Below are 14,709 nucleotides of genomic sequence, written 5' to 3'. Positions count from 1 at the left end.
AGTCACATCACTGAAAGGTGCCTGTCAGCTGGGTACCCATTGCAGAGTTATGATGTCACAATGAAACCTTAGGCAGATCACAGACAAGGGTCTGTCAGCTGGGTGACCAGTGAAGAGTTATGATGTCACAATGCCCCATTAGGCAGTTAACGAACAAGGGTCTGCCACAAGGGTGACGAGTGCAGTGTTGTGATGTCAAAATGCCCCCTTAGGCAGATCACAGACAAGGTTCTGTCACCTGGGTGACCAGTGCAGAGTCATGATGTCACAATGCCCCCTTAGGCAGTTCACAGGAAAGGGACTGACACCTGGGTGACCAGTGCAGAGTTATGATGTCACAATGCACCCTTAGGCAGATCAAAGATAAGGGTCTGTCACCTTGGTGACCAGCGCAGAGTTATGATGTCACAATGCCCACTTATTAAGATCAGAGACAAGGGTCTATCACCAGGGTGACCTGTGCAGAGTTATGATGCCACAATGCACCCTTAGGCAGATCACAGACAAGGGTCTGTCACCTGGGAGACCTGTGCAGAGATATAATGTCACAATGCCCCCTTAGGCAGATCACAGACTAAGGTATGTCTCTCGGGTGACCAGTGCAGAGTTATCATGTGACAATGCCTACTTAGGTAGATCACAGACAAGGGTCTTTCTCCTGGGTGACCAGGGCAGAGTTACAGTGTCACAATGCCCCCTTAGGCAGATCACAGATAAGGGTCTGCCACCTGGGTGACCAGTGCAGAGTTATGATGTCACAGTGCCCACTTAGGCAGAACAAAGACAAGGGTCTGTCACATGGGTGACCAGTGCAGAGTTATGATGTCACAATGCACCCTTAGGCAGATCAAAGATAAGGGTCTGTCACCTTGGTGACCAGCGCAGAGTTATGATGTCACAATGCCGACTTATTAAGATCAGAGACAAGGGTCTATCACCAGGGTGACTTGTGCAGAGTTATGATGCCACAATGCACCCTTAGGCAGATCACAGACAAGGGTCTGTCACCTAGGGGACCCGTGCAGAGTTATGATGTCACAATGCTTAATTAGGCAAATCACAGACAAGGGTCTGTCACCTGGGCGACAAGTGCAAAGTTATGATGTCACAATGCTCCCTTAGGCAGATGAAAGAAAATGGTCTGTCACCTGGGTGACCAGTGCAGTGTTATGATGTCACAATGACCTGTTAGGGAGATCAAAGACAAGGGTCTGCCACCTGGATGACCAGGGCAGAGTTATGATGTCACCATGCTGCCTTAGGAAGATCACAGACAAGGGTCTGTGACTTGGGTGACCAGTGCAGAGTTATGATTTCACAATGTCCCCTTCAGCAGATCAAAGAAAAGGGTCTGTCACCTGGGTGACCAGTGCAGTTATGATGTCAAAATGCCCCGTTAGGCAGATCACAGACAACGGTCTGTCACGTGGGAGAGCAGTGTAGAGTAATGATGTCACTATGCCCCCTTAAGCAGATCACAGACAAGGGTCTGTCATCTGGGTGACCAGTGCAGAGTTATGATGTCACAATGCACCCTTAGGCAGATAACTCACAAGGGTCTGTCACCAGGGTGCCCAGTGCAGAGTTATGATGTCACAATGACACGTTAGGCAGTTCACAGACAAGGGTCTGTCGCCTGGGTGACCAGTCTAGAGTTATGATGTCACAATACCCCCTTAGGAGGATCACACAAAACGGCCTGACAGCTGGGTGACCAGTGCAGAGTTGTGATGTCACAATGTCCCCTTAGGTGGGTCAGAGACAAGGGACTGTCACCTGGGTATGCAGTGCAGAGTTATGATGTCACAATGTGCCATTAGGCAAATCACAGATATGGGTCTATCACCTGGGTGACCAGTGAAGAGTTGTGATATGACAATGCCCCCTTAGGCAGATCACAGACAAGGGTCTTCCACTTGGGTGACCAGTGCAGAGTTATGATGTCACAATGCCCCCATAGGCAGATCACAGAGAAAGGTCTGTCACCTTGGTGACCAGTGCACAGTTATGATGTCACAATGCCCCCTTAGGCATATCACACACAAGGGTCTGTCACCACGGTGACCAGTGCAGAGCTATGATGTCACAATGCCCCCTCAGGCAGATCACAGACAAGTGTCTGTCACCTGGGAGACCTGTGCAGAGATATGATGTCACAATGCCCCCTTAGGCAGATCACAGACTAAGGTATGTCTCTCGGGTGACCAGTGCAGAGTTATCATGTGACAATGCCTACTTAGGTAGATCACAGACAAGGGTCTTTCTCCTGGGTGACCAGGGCAGAGTTACGGTGTCACAATGCCCCCTTAGGCAGATCACAGACAAGGGTCTGGCACCTGGGTGACCAGTGCAGAGTTATGATGTCACAGTGCCCACTTAGGCAGAACAAAGACAAGGGTCTGTCACCTGGGTGACCAGTGCAGAATTATGATGTCACAGTGCCCCCTTAGGCAGATCACACACAAGGGTATGTCACCTGGGTGACCAGTGCAGAGTAATGATGTCATAATGCCCCTTAGACAGATCACAGACAAGGGCCTGTCACCAGGGTGACAAGTGCAGACTTATGATGTCACAATGAGCCGTTAGGCAGTTCACAGACTAGGTTCTGTCACCTGGGTGACCAGTGGAGAGTTATGATGTCACAATGCCCCCTTAGGCAGATCGCAGACAAAGGCTTGTCAGGTTTGTGACCAGTGCAGGGTTATGATGTCACAATGCCCCCTTAGGCAAATCAAAGACAAGGGTCAGCAACCTGGGTGACCAGCCAAGTGTTATGATGTCACAATGACCCCTTAGGCAGATCACAGACAAGGGTCTGTCACCTGGGTTACCAGTGCATAGTTATGATGTCACAATGCCACCTTAGGCAGATCACAGAAAAGGGCCTGTCACCTGATTGCCCAGTTCTGAGTTATGATGTCACAACGCCCCCTTAGGAAGATCACAGTCAAGGTACTGTCACCTGGGTGCCCAGTGCGGTGTTATGATGTCACAATGCCCCCTTAGGCAGATCACAGACAAGAGCCTGTCATCTGGGTGCCCAGTGCAGAGTTATGATTTCACAATGCCCCCTTAGGCAGATCACAGAAAAGGGCCTGTCACTTGGGTGTCCAGTGAAGCGTTATGATGTCACAATGCCCCCTTAGGCAGATCAAAGGCAATGGCCTTTCACCTCTGTGCCCAGTGTAGATTTCTGATGTCACAATGCCCCCTTAGGCAGATCAAAGACAAGGGCCTGTCATCTGGGTGCCCAATGCTGAGTTATGACGTCACAATGCCCCCTTAGGAAGTACACAGTCAAGGGACTGTCACCTGGGTGCCCAATGCGGTGTTATAATGTCACAGTACCCCCTTAGGGAGATCAGAGACAAGGGCCTGTCATCTGGGAGACCAGGGCAGAGTTATGATGTCACATTGCCCCTTTCGGCAGATCATGGACAAGGGCCTGTCACCTGGGTGAGCAGAGCAGAGTTATGACGCCACAATGCCCCCTTAGGCAGATCACAGTCAAGGGCCTGTCACCTGGGTGACCAGTGCAGTGTTATGATGCCACAATGCCCCCTTATGCAGATCACAATCAAGGATCTGACCGCTGGGTTACCAGTGCAGGGTTATGATGTCACAGTGCCTCCTTAGGCAGATCACAGGCAAGGGCCTGTCACCTGGGTGACCAGTGCAGAGTTATGATGTCACAATGCCTCCTTAGGCAGATCGCAGACAATGGCCTGTCACCTGGGAGACCAGGGCAGAGTTATGATATCATAATGCCCCTTCGGCATATCACAGTCAAGGGCCTGTCACCTGTGTGAGCAGTGCAGAGTTATGATGTCACAATGCCCCCTTAGGCAGATCACAGACAAGGGTCTGTCACCTGGGTGACCAGTGCACCGTTATGATGCCACAATGACCCCTTAGGCTGATCACTGACAAGGGTCTGTCACCTGGGTGACCAGAGCAGGGTTATGATGTCACAATGCCCCTTAGGAAGATCACAGACCAGGGCCTGTCAACTGGGTGACCATTGCAGTGTTATGATGTCACAATGCCCCCTTGGGGATATCACAGACAATGGCCTGTCACCTGGGAGACCAGGGCAGAGTTATGTCACAATGCCCCCTTAGGCTGATCACAGACAAGGGCCGGTCACCTGGGTGCGCAATGCAGAGTTATGATTTCACAATGCCCCCTTAGGCACATCACAGAAGAGGGCATGTCACCTGGGTGCCCAGTGCAGAGTAGTGATGTCACAATGTCCCCTTAGGCAGATCACAGACAAAGACATGTCTCCTGGGTGCCTAGTGCAGAGTTATGATGTGTCAATGCCCCCTTATGCATGTCAGAGACAAGAGCCTGTCACCTGGTGGACCCGTGCAGAGTTATGATGTCACAATGCCCCCTTAGGCAGATCACAGACACGGGCCTGTCACCTGGGTGCCCAGTGCAGAGTTTTGATGTCACAAAGCACCCTTAGGCATATCACAGACAAGGGACAGTCAGCTGGGTGACCAGGGCAGAGTCATGATGTCACAATGCACCTTTAGGCAGATCACAGACAAGGGCCTGTCACCTGGGTGGGCATTGCAGAGTTATGATGTCACAATGCCCCCTTAGGAAGATAACAGACAAGGGCCTGTCACCTGGGTGACCAGTGCAGAGTTATGATGTCACAATGCCCCCTTATGCAGATCACAGACAAGGGCCTGCCACCTGGGTGACCAGTGCAGAATAATGATGTCACAATGCCCACTTATACAGATCACAGACAAGGGTCTGTCACATGGGTGACCAGTGCAGAGTCATGATGTCACAATGCCGCATTAGTCACATCACTGAAAGGTGCCTGTCAGCTGGGTACCCATTGCAGAGTTATGATGTCACAATGAAACCTTAGGCAGATCACAGACAAGGGTCTGTCAGCTGGGTGACCAGTGAAGAGTTATGATGTCACAATGCCCCATTAGGCAGTTAACGAACAAGGGTCTGCCACAAGGGTGACGAGTGCAGTGTTGTGATGTCAAAATGCCCCCTTAGGCAGATCACAGACAAGGTTCTGTCACCTGGGTGACCAGTGCAGAGTCATGATGTCACAATGCCCCCTTAGGCAGTTCACAGGAAAGGGACTGACACCTGGGTGACCAGTGCAGAGTTATGATGTCACAATGCACCCTTAGGCAGATCAAAGATAAGGGTCTGTCACCTTGGTGACCAGCGCAGAGTTATGATGTCACAATGCCCACTTATTAAGATCAGAGACAAGGGTCTATCACCAGGGTGACCTGTGCAGAGTTATGATGCCACAATGCACCCTTAGGCAGATCACAGACAAGGGTCTGTCACCTGGGAGACCTGTGCAGAGATATAATGTCACAATGCCCCCTTAGGCAGATCACAGACTAAGGTATGTCTCTCGGGTGACCAGTGCAGAGTTATCATGTGACAATGCCTACTTAGGTAGATCACAGACAAGGGTCTTTCTCCTGGGTGACCAGGGCAGAGTTACAGTGTCACAATGCCCCCTTAGGCAGATCACAGATAAGGGTCTGCCACCTGGGTGACCAGTGCAGAGTTATGATGTCACAGTGCCCACTTAGGCAGAACAAAGACAAGGGTCTGTCACATGGGTGACCAGTGCAGAGTTATGATGTCACAATGCACCCTTAGGCAGATCAAAGATAAGGGTCTGTCACCTTGGTGACCAGCGCAGAGTTATGATGTCACAATGCCGACTTATTAAGATCAGAGACAAGGGTCTATCACCAGGGTGACTTGTGCAGAGTTATGATGCCACAATGCACCCTTAGGCAGATCACAGACAAGGGTCTGTCACCTAGGGGACCCGTGCAGAGTTATGATGTCACAATGCTTAATTAGGCAAATCACAGACAAGGGTCTGTCACCTGGGCGACAAGTGCAAAGTTATGATGTCACAATGCTCCCTTAGGCAGATGAAAGAAAATGGTCTGTCACCTGGGTGACCAGTGCAGTGTTATGATGTCACAATGACCTGTTAGGGAGATCAAAGACAAGGGTCTGCCACCTGGATGACCAGGGCAGAGTTATGATGTCACCATGCTGCCTTAGGAAGATCACAGACAAGGGTCTGTGACTTGGGTGACCAGTGCAGAGTTATGATTTCACAATGTCCCCTTCAGCAGATCAAAGAAAAGGGTCTGTCACCTGGGTGACCAGTGCAGTTATGATGTCAAAATGCCCCGTTAGGCAGATCACAGACAACGGTCTGTCACGTGGGAGAGCAGTGTAGAGTAATGATGTCACTATGCCCCCTTAAGCAGATCACAGACAAGGGTCTGTCATCTGGGTGACCAGTGCAGAGTTATGATGTCACAATGCACCCTTAGGCAGATAACTCACAAGGGTCTGTCACCAGGGTGCCCAGTGCAGAGTTATGATGTCACAATGACACGTTAGGCAGTTCACAGACAAGGGTCTGTCGCCTGGGTGACCAGTCTAGAGTTATGATGTCACAATACCCCCTTAGGAGGATCACACAAAACGGCCTGACAGCTGGGTGACCAGTGCAGAGTTGTGATGTCACAATGTCCCCTTAGGTGGGTCAGAGACAAGGGACTGTCACCTGGGTATGCAGTGCAGAGTTATGATGTCACAATGTGCCGTTAGGCAAATCACAGATATGGGTCTATCACCTGGGTGACCAGTGAAGAGTTGTGATATGACAATGCCCCCTTAGGCAGATCACAGACAAGGGTCTTCCACTTGGGTGACCAGTGCAGAGTTATGATGTCACAATGCCCCCATAGGCAGATCACAGAGAAAGGTCTGTCACCTTGGTGACCAGTGCACAGTTATGATGTCACAATGCCCCCTTAGGCATATCACACACAAGGGTCTGTCACCACGGTGACCAGTGCAGAGCTATGATGTCACAATGCCCCCTCAGGCAGATCACAGACAAGTGTCTGTCACCTGGGAGACCTGTGCAGAGATATGATGTCACAATGCCCCCTTAGGCAGATCACAGACTAAGGTATGTCTCTCGGGTGACCAGTGCAGAGTTATCATGTGACAATGCCTACTTAGGTAGATCACAGACAAGGGTCTTTCTCCTGGGTGACCAGGGCAGAGTTACGGTGTCACAATGCCCCCTTAGGCAGATCACAGACAAGGGTCTGGCACCTGGGTGACCAGTGCAGAGTTATGATGTCACAGTGCCCACTTAGGCAGAACAAAGACAAGGGTCTGTCACCTGGGTGACCAGTGCAGAATTATGATGTCACAGTGCCCCCTTAGGCAGATCACACACAAGGGTATGTCACCTGGGTGACCAGTGCAGAGTAATGATGTCATAATGCCCCTTAGACAGATCACAGACAAGGGCCTGTCACCAGGGTGACAAGTGCAGACTTATGATGTCACAATGAGCCGTTAGGCAGTTCACAGACTAGGTTCTGTCACCTGGGTGACCAGTGGAGAGTTATGATGTCACAATGCCCCCTTAGGCAGATCGCAGACAAAGGCTTGTCAGGTTTGTGACCAGTGCAGGGTTATGATGTCACAATGCCCCCTTAGGCAAATCAAAGACAAGGGTCAGCAACCTGGGTGACCAGCCAAGTGTTATGATGTCACAATGACCCCTTAGGCAGATCACAGACAAGGGTCTGTCACCTGGGTTACCAGTGCATAGTTATGATGTCACAATGCCACCTTAGGCAGATCACAGAAAAGGGCCTGTCACCTGATTGCCCAGTTCTGAGTTATGATGTCACAACGCCCCCTTAGGAAGATCACAGTCAAGGTACTGTCACCTGGGTGCCCAGTGCGGTGTTATGATGTCACAATGCCCCCTTAGGGAGATCACAGACAAGAGCATGTCACCTGGGAGACCAGGGCAGAGTTATGATGGCACAATGCCCCCTTAGGCAGATCACAGACAAGGGCCTGCCACCTGGGTGAGCAGTGCAGAGTTCTGACGTCACAATGCCCCCTTAGGCAGATCACAGTCAAGGGCCTGTCAACTGGGTGACCAGTGCAGTGTTATGATGCCACAATGCCTCGTTAGGCAGATGACACACAAGGGTCTGTCCCCTGGGTGACCAGTGAATGGTTATGTATTCACAATGCCCCCTTAGGCAGATCACAGACAAGGGCCTGTCACCTGGGTGACCAGTGCAGAGTTATGATGTCACAATGCCCCTTAGGCAGATCACAGACAAGGGCCTGTCACCTGGGTGACCAGTGCAGAATTATGATGTCACAATGCCCCATTAGTCAGATCAAACACAAGGGCCTGACACCTGGGTGCCCAATGCTGAGTTATGATGTCAAAATGCCCCGTTAGACAAATCACAGACAAGGGACTGTAACCTGGGTGCCCAGTACGGAGTTATGATGTCACAATGCACCCTTAGGGAGATCACAGACAAGAGCTTATTACCTGGGAGACCAGGGCAGAGTTATGAGGTCACAATGCCCTCTTAGGCAGATCACAGAAAAGGGCCTGTCACCGGGGTGCTCAGTGCAGAGTTATGATGTCACAATGAACCCTTAGGGAGATCAAAGACAATGGCCTTTCACTTCGGTGCCCAGTGCAGAGTTATGATATCACAATGCCCCCTTAGGCAGAACAAAGAGAAGGACCTGTCACCTGGGAGCCCAATGCTGAGTTATGATGTCACAATGCCCCGTTAGGAAGATCACAGACAAGGGACAGTAACCTGGGTGCCCGGTGTGGAGTTATGATGTCACAATGCCCCTTTAGGGAGATCACAGACAAGAGCCTGTCACCTGGGAGACCAGGGCCGAGTTATGATGTCACAATGCCCCCTTAGGCAGATCAGAGACATGGGACAGTCACCTGGGTTCCCAGTGCCGTGTTACGATGTCACAATGCCCCCTTAGGGAAATCACAGACAAGGGCCTGTCACCTGCGAGACCAGGGCAGAGTTATGACGTCACAATTCCCCCTTAGGCAGATCACAGACAAGAGCTTGTCAACTGGGTGCCCACTGCAGAGTTATGATGTCACTATGCCCCCTTAGGCAGATCACAGACAAGGCCCTGACACCTGGGTGAGCAGTGCAGAGTTGTGATGTCACAATGCCCTCTCAGGGAGATCACAGACAAGAGCCTGTCACCTGCGAGACCGGGGCAGAGTTATGATGTCATAATGCCCCATTAGGCAGATCACAGACAGGGGCCTGACCCCTGGATGACCAGCGCAGTGTTATGATATCCCAATGCCCGCTTAGGCAGATCACAGACATGGGGCTGTCAACTGGGTGACCAGTGCAGTGTTATGATGTCACAATGCCCCCTTAGGCAGATCACAGACAAGAGCCTGTCATCTGGGTGCCCAGTGCAGAGTTATGATTTCACAATGCCCCCTTAGGCAGATCACAGAAAAGGGCCTGTCACTTGGGTGTCCAGTGAAGCGTTATGATGTCACAATGCCCCCTTAGGCAGATCAAAGGCAATGGCCTTTCACCTCTGTGCCCAGTGTAGATTTCTGATGTCACAATGCCCCCTTAGGCAGATCAAAGACAAGGGCCTGTCATCTGGGTGCCCAATGCTGAGTTATGACGTCACAATGCCCCCTTAGGAAGTACACAGTCAAGGGACTGTCACCTGGGTGCCCAATGCGGTGTTATAATGTCACAGTACCCCCTTAGGGAGATCAGAGACAAGGGCCTGTCATCTGGGAGACCAGGGCAGAGTTATGATGTCACATTGCCCCTTTCGGCAGATCATGGACAAGGGCCTGTCACCTGGGTGAGCAGAGCAGAGTTATGACGCCACAATGCCCCCTTAGGCAGATCACAGTCAAGGGCCTGTCACCTGGGTGACCAGTGCAGTGTTATGATGCCACAATGCCCCCTTATGCAGATCACAATCAAGGATCTGACCGCTGGGTTACCAGTGCAGGGTTATGATGTCACAGTGCCTCCTTAGGCAGATCACAGGCAAGGGCCTGTCACCTGGGTGACCAGTGCAGAGTTATGATGTCACAATGCCTCCTTAGGCAGATCGCAGACAATGGCCTGTCACCTGGGAGACCAGGGCAGAGTTATGATATCATAATGCCCCTTCGGCATATCACAGTCAAGGGCCTGTCACCTGTGTGAGCAGTGCAGAGTTATGATGTCACAATGCCCCCTTAGACAGATCACACACAAGGGTCTGTCCCCTGGGTGACCAGTGCATGGTTATGATGTCACAATGCCCCCTTAGGCAGATCACAGAGAACGGCCTGTCCACTGGGTGACCAGTGCAGTGTAATGATGTCAAAATGCCCACTTAGGCAGACCACAGAAAAGGGCCTGTCACCTGGTTGCCCAGTGCAGAGTAATGATGTCACAATGCCGACTTAGGCAGATCAAAGACAATGGCCTATCACCTCGGTGTACAGTGCGGAGTTATGACGTCACAATGCCCCCTTAGGAAGATCACAGTCAAGGGCCTGTCACCTGGGTGGCCAATGCACAGTGATGATGTCACAATGCCCCCTTAGGCAGATCACAGACCAGGGCCTGTCACCTGGGTGACTTGTGCAGTGTTATGAAGTCACAGCGTCCCCTTAGGCAGATCAAAGACAAGGGCCTGTCACCTGGGTGACCAGTGCAGGGTTATGATGTCACAATTCCCCCTTAGGCAGATCACAGTCAAGGACCCGTAAAATGAGTGACCAGGGCAGTGTTATGATGTCACAATGCCCCCTTAGGCAGATCAAAGACAACGGCCTGTCACCTGGGTGCCCAATGCTGATTTATGACGTCACAATGCTCCCTTAGGAATATCACAGCCAAGGGACTGTCACTGGGGTGCCCAGTGCGGTGTTATGATGTCCAATGTCACCTTACGGAGATCACAGACAAGGTCCTGCCACCTGGTAGACCAGGGAAGAGTTATGATGTCACAATGCCCCCTAAAGCAGATCACAGTAAGGGGCCTGTCACCTGGGTGAGCAGTGCAGAGTTATGATGTCACAATGCCCCCTTAGGCAGATCAAAGACAAGGCCTGTCATCTGGGTGCCCAATGCTGAGTTATGACGTCACAATGCCCCCTTAGGAAGTACACAGTCAAGGGACTGTCACCTGGGTGCCCAATGCGGTGTTATAATGTCACAGTACCCCCTTAGGGAGATCAGAGACAAGGGCCTGTCATCTGGGAGACCAGGGCAGAGTTATGATGTCACATTGCCCCTTTCGGCAGATCATGGACAAGGGCCTGTCACCTGGGTGAGCAGAGCAGAGTTATGACGCCACAATGCCCCCTTAGGCAGATCACAGTCAAGGGCCTGTCACCTGGGTGACCAGTGCAGTGTTATGATGCCACAATGCCCCCTTATGCAGATCACAATCAAGGATCTGACCGCTGGGTTACCAGTGCAGGGTTATGATGTCACAGTGCCTCCTTAGGCAGATCACAGGCAAGGGCCTGTCACCTGGGTGACCAGTGCAGAGTTATGATGTCACAATGCCTCCTTAGGCAGATCGCAGACAATGGCCTGTCACCTGGGAGACCAGGGCAGAGTTATGATATCATAATGCCCCTTCGGCATATCACAGTCAAGGGCCTGTCACCTGTGTGAGCAGTGCAGAGTTATGATGTCACAATGCCCCCTTAGGCAGATCACAGACAACGGTCTGTCACCTGGGTGACCAGTGCACCGTTATGATGCCACAATGACCCCTTAGGCTGATCACTGACAAGGGTCTGTCACCTGGGTGACCAGAGCAGGGTTATGATGTCACAATGCCCCTTAGGAAGATCACAGACCAGGGCCTGTCAACTGGGTGACCATTGCAGTGTTATGATGTCACAATGCCCCCTTGGGGATATCACAGACAATGGCCTGTCACCTGGGAGACCAGGGCAGAGTTATGTCACAATGCCCCCTTAGGCTGATCACAGACAAGAGCCGGTCACCTGGGTGCGCAATGCAGAGTTATGATTTCACAATGCCCCCTTAGGCACATCACAGAAGAGGGCATGTCACCTGGGTGCCCAGTGCAGAGTAGTGATGTCACAATGTCCCCTTAGGCAGATCACAGACAAAGACATGTCTCCTGGGTGCCTAGTGCAGAGTTATGATGTGTCAATGCCCCCTTATGCATGTCAGAGACAAGAGCCTGTCACCTGGTGGACCCGTGCAGAGTTATGATGTCACAATGCCCCCTTAGGCAGATCACAGACACGGGCCTGTCACCTGGGTGCCCAGTGCAGAGTTTTGATGTCACAAAGCACCCTTAGGCATATCACAGACAAGGGACAGTCAGCTGGGTGACCAGGGCAGAGTCATGATGTCACAATGCACCTTTAGGCAGATCACAGACAAGGGCCTGTCACCTGGGTGGGCATTGCAGAGTTATGATGTCACAATGCCCCCTTAGGAAGATAACAGACAAGGGCCTGTCACCTGGGTGACCAGTGCAGAGTTATGATGTCACAATGCCCCCTTATGCAGATCACAGACAAGGGCCTGCCACCTGGGTGACCAGTGCAGAATAATGATGTCACAATGCCCACTTATACAGATCACAGACAAGGGTCTGTCACATGGGTGACCAGTGCAGAGTCATGATGTCACAATGCCGCATTAGTCACATCACTGAAAGGTGCCTGTCAGCTGGGTACCCATTGCAGAGTTATGATGTCACAATGAAACCTTAGGCAGATCACAGACAAGGGTCTGTCAGCTGGGTGACCAGTGAAGAGTTATGATGTCACAATGCCCCATTAGGCAGTTAACGAACAAGGGTCTGCCACAAGGGTGACGAGTGCAGTGTTGTGATGTCAAAATGCCCCCTTAGGCAGATCACAGACAAGGTTCTGTCACCTGGGTGACCAGTGCAGAGTCATGATGTCACAATGCCCCCTTAGGCAGTTCACAGGAAAGGGACTGACACCTGGGTGACCAGTGCAGAGTTATGATGTCACAATGCACCCTTAGGCAGATCAAAGATAAGGGTCTGTCACCTTGGTGACCAGCGCAGAGTTATGATGTCACAATGCCCACTTATTAAGATCAGAGACAAGGGTCTATCACCAGGGTGACCTGTGCAGAGTTATGATGCCACAATGCACCCTTAGGCAGATCACAGACAAGGGTCTGTCACCTGGGAGACCTGTGCAGAGATATAATGTCACAATGCCCCCTTAGGCAGATCACAGACTAAGGTATGTCTCTCGGGTGACCAGTGCAGAGTTATCATGTGACAATGCCTACTTAGGTAGATCACAGACAAGGGTCTTTCTCCTGGGTGACCAGGGCAGAGTTACAGTGTCACAATGCCCCCTTAGGCAGATCACAGATAAGGGTCTGCCACCTGGGTGACCAGTGCAGAGTTATGATGTCACAGTGCCCACTTAGGCAGAACAAAGACAAGGGTCTGTCACATGGGTGACCAGTGCAGAGTTATGATGTCACAATGCACCCTTAGGCAGATCAAAGATAAGGGTCTGTCACCTTGGTGACCAGCGCAGAGTTATGATGTCACAATGCCGACTTATTAAGATCAGAGACAAGGGTCTATCACCAGGGTGACTTGTGCAGAGTTATGATGCCACAATGCACCCTTAGGCAGATCACAGACAAGGGTCTGTCACCTAGGGGACCCGTGCAGAGTTATGATGTCACAATGCTTAATTAGGCAAATCACAGACAAGGGTCTGTCACCTGGGCGACAAGTGCAAAGTTATGATGTCACAATGCTCCCTTAGGCAGATGAAAGAAAATGGTCTGTCACCTGGGTGACCAGTGCAGTGTTATGATGTCACAATGACCTGTTAGGGAGATCAAAGACAAGGGTCTGCCACCTGGATGACCAGGGCAGAGTTATGATGTCACCATGCTGCCTTAGGAAGATCACAGACAAGGGTCTGTGACTTGGGTGACCAGTGCAGAGTTATGATTTCACAATGTCCCCTTCAGCAGATCAAAGAAAAGGGTCTGTCACCTGGGTGACCAGTGCAGTTATGATGTCAAAATGCCCCGTTAGGCAGATCACAGACAACGGTCTGTCACGTGGGAGAGCAGTGTAGAGTAATGATGTCACTATGCCCCCTTAAGCAGATCACAGACAAGGGTCTGTCATCTGGGTGACCAGTGCAGAGTTATGATGTCACAATGCACCCTTAGGCAGATAACTCACAAGGGTCTGTCACCAGGGTGCCCAGTGCAGAGTTATGATGTCACAATGACACGTTAGGCAGTTCACAGACAAGGGTCTGTCGCCTGGGTGACCAGTCTAGAGTTATGATGTCACAATACCCCCTTAGGAGGATCACACAAAACGGCCTGACAGCTGGGTGACCAGTGCAGAGTTGTGATGTCACAATGTCCCCTTAGGTGGGTCAGAGACAAGGGACTGTCACCTGGGTATGCAGTGCAGAGTTATGATGTCACAATGTGCCGTTAGGCAAATCACAGATATGGGTCTATCACCTGGGTGACCAGTGAAGAGTTGTGATATGACAATGCCCCCTTAGGCAGATCACAGACAAGGGTCTTCCACTTGGGTGACCAGTGCAGAGTTATGATGTCACAATGCCCCCATAGGCAGATCACAGAGAAAGGTCTGTCACCTTGGTGACCAGTGCACAGTTATGATGTCACAATGCCCCCTTAGGCATATCACACACAAGGGTCTGTCACCACGGTGACCAGTGCAGAGCTATGATGTCACAATGCCCCCTCAGGCAGATCACAGACAAGTGTCTGTCACCTG

This window comes from Gorilla gorilla, chromosome Y, assembly GCF_029281585.2.
Source record: "Gorilla gorilla gorilla isolate KB3781 chromosome Y, NHGRI_mGorGor1-v2.1_pri, whole genome shotgun sequence".
Classification (NCBI taxonomy): domain Eukaryota; kingdom Metazoa; phylum Chordata; class Mammalia; order Primates; family Hominidae; genus Gorilla; species Gorilla gorilla.
Note: the sequence above shows the minus strand (reverse complement) of the source record.